Source organism: Psammomys obesus, unplaced genomic scaffold (genome assembly GCF_907164565.1).
Source record: "Psammomys obesus unplaced genomic scaffold, mPsaObe1.curated_primary_1811, whole genome shotgun sequence".
NCBI lineage: Eukaryota > Metazoa > Chordata > Mammalia > Rodentia > Muridae > Psammomys > Psammomys obesus.
In genome coordinates this window covers 13,597,001-13,600,117 of record NW_026596143.1, presented here as the reverse complement: position 1 = coordinate 13,600,117, position 3,117 = coordinate 13,597,001, and the positions used below count along the sequence as shown (strand labels likewise).

The following is a 3,117-nucleotide window of genomic DNA, read 5'->3' as shown; positions in this document are numbered from 1 at the left end:
GAAGGAAGGAAGGAAGGAAGGAAGGAAGGAAGGAAGGAAGGAAGGAAAATGTGTGCAAACAATGTATTCTGATCACAGTTTCCTCTCCCTCATCTCCCAATTCCTCCCCACTTTTCTACCCATCCAACTCTAAGTCTCCAACAACAGACAGGCAAACAAACCAGAATAAAACAAAATGAAAAAGCAGATATATACACACACACAAATAGGAAACCATAATATACAAGCAAAGGACCAGTAAGACAAAAAAATGCCCAAACAAACCAAAAAAATTACAGGAACACCATCGAGTTCATTTTGATTGGGCAGGTACTGCTGGGCATGGAGCCTGCCATAAATGTGATTTGTGAGGCTCAGTTAGTGAGGAAACTAATTTTTCCTTTGCTGGTGGTTGTCAGTTGGAGACAAGTGCCTTGTTTAGGGATAGGCGCTGTGTCCGCTTCTCCCTCTCAGTGTTGGGACTCCGTCTGGCATAAAGCTGCGCAGGCTCTGTGCATGCTGTCACCATCTCTGTGAGTTCATAGGTGTGTCAGTCCTGTTATGTCTGGAAGACATTGTTTCTTTGGTATCATCAGTCTGCTCTGGATTTTACAGTTTTTCCGCTTCCTCTTCCACATGCATCCCTGAGCCCTGAGGTGAGGGGTTTCATGGAGCTGGCCCACTTAAGATTGAGTATTTGAAGGTCTGTCCCTCTACACATGAGTGCTTACTTTTCTCTTCTGGTAGTTTGCAGGGTATGTCCCAGTTCCACGAACACTGGGGGTTACACCCCAGCTCTGCCTCTCTGTGTTCCGTGAGATATGTAGATACTGTCTTCAGCAATACATCCTTACCATTAATTTGTGCAACCAATAGCTTTGGCAATAGCCTGAGTTTGGGGGTGTTTCCATGGAGGCCCTTCGGCCAACATCTCAATTAGATGTAACCCATTCTTTGTAGCAGTGAAAGGTCAGTTGGGGCTTTCTCTTCCCCATTATTTAATGTCCATTTTGATTTCTTTCCCATATGTATATATTTTAAGATGCTTCTACCACAGTACATTTTCATATTACCCCTCAAATGGTCCTTAGTGTAAGGTGACCCTCCCTGTATTCCGTCTTATCCCCTTCTCTGTTCCAGCTCTCAGTAACGCTCTACACATACCTAGAAAATGTCTGGAAAAATACCCAATAAATAATCTACTCCCTTCCCTGGAAAGTGCACTCAATGGAAAGGGTGATAAGGACATTTTGTATTTGCACATCATATAGTTCATTGTGGTCTTGATAATATTATTTTTAAAAGCATGTATCATCTGCAAAATTAAAGCCAAATGTGGAGCCTGCACTGAGTCAGTGACAAGGAGGGTTGCAGGAGGGTAAGCAGAGGCAGAGGTAGATTGGCCTGGGCCAAGCCTTACTAGTTTTAGTATGTTTGGTTTATTTTGTAGATTCTGTTAATGATTATCATACGTAAAAAAGAAAGAGAGAGACAAAACAAAATAATGACAGTGAAATTATTGAAAGTTCTATAATTTCTTCCCTGACTGATTTGAATGTGCTTCTGTTCTTTGGGGGACTTGGAAGAGAACCACGATGTTTGAGGTTAGCACAAAATGACCATTTATCATATCTTTGTTGTTTAGAAAGTGAGAGGAGCAGGAGATGAAAAACCATTTAGTGGTGTGAGCTGAAAACAAGGTCCAGGCTCGCATTGCCGGCTCCTGGCAGCAGCTTTTGGCTGAGCTAGCACAAGCCATTCATGCTGTGCCCTACTTTGTCCGAGCACAGCAGGAAACAACCGTGGTGCCTGGTCGCCCCCTGAAGTTGTGATTATTTGAAACAGTTTGAGAGCCTTACCAGGAAGACAGTCCAGTGTAAAGTATTTTGTGACAAATTTTGTTGTATATGATGCAGCTCAAAGTATTGATTTTAGAAGAAATAGTCTGTGTGTACATTGGTTCAAGCGTTTTCGTTTTTGTTTTGTTTTCGGTTGGTTTTTGTTTTGTTTTGTTTTCCTTCGATAGGGTCTCATGGGTGTACATAGCCCAGAGATAGAGTCACCTTGTAAGGTTTATGGAGCTGCTCTGGAATCAAGTTCATGGGCTGGAGAGGAACAGGGCTGGTCTGTGAGTCAGCCCAGCATAGCCTGAGGAGGTTCTGAGTCCATGGCTCCCTGCTGTCCCTGGCGTTTGGGAGTAGATCCATGTAAATATCTAAACCCTGGCAGCCACCTGCTAACTATAAGCAAGCCAGGGAGATCTGGGGTTTGTTTTTAATATTTGCTAACATTCATTCTGACCTCCTGTGCCTGTTACTCATTCTATAGCTTCTTATTGTTATAAAAATGCGTAATACTTTTAAGTAATTTGGAACTGACTTGTGTGTACAAAATAGTTAAGGCAACATCAATAAAACTATCTTCCAAAATTAAAAGTACTTCTAATTATACAAATGTCATTCTTCACTATATATTTTTAAAGATACCAGCTATATATATATATATATATATATATATATATATATATATATATATATATACACACACACATACATATATACGGATATATGTATGTATGAAATGAAGCCCTGCTGGAACACCTGCCCAGGCCTCTGGCTTCCTACTACTGTTTCTGGAAGCTCATGACCAGTCAACATTACTACTGTTTCTAAGCATAAGTAAGCTAACAATGCCTCCAGCTTGGTTATACTTCCACATCACAGTCCATCGTCAAAGGAAGTCAGGACAAGAATCAGGAACTTGGAAGCAGGAGCTGATGCAGAGGCCATGGAGGGGATGCTGCTTACTGGCTTGCTCCTCATGGCTTGCTCAGCCTGCTTTCTTATAGAACCCAGGATCACAGCCCAGGGATGGCCCCACCTGCATTGGGCTTGGGCCTCCACCATCAACCACTAATTAAGAAAGTCACGCAGGTTTGCCTGCCTATAGCCCATCTTATGGAGGCATTTTCTCAATTGAGGTTTCCTCCTTTCAGATAACACTAGCTTGTGTCAAGTTTATATAAAACTAGCCAGCACACTTCTATAATTCCAGCTCCAGGAGGATCCAACACCTCTGACCTTTACAGGCGCACACACACACACACACACACACACACACACACACACACACACACAC

General features: G+C 42.4%; 1 protein-coding gene across 3 annotated transcripts in view; it reads left to right on the top strand.

The window, feature by feature from the left end:
* Nucleotides 1-3,117, top strand: part of Slc20a2 (solute carrier family 20 member 2) — an 89,051-nt gene that overhangs the window by 72,172 nt on the left and 13,762 nt on the right. The gene's annotated exons all lie outside the window — the stretch shown is intronic.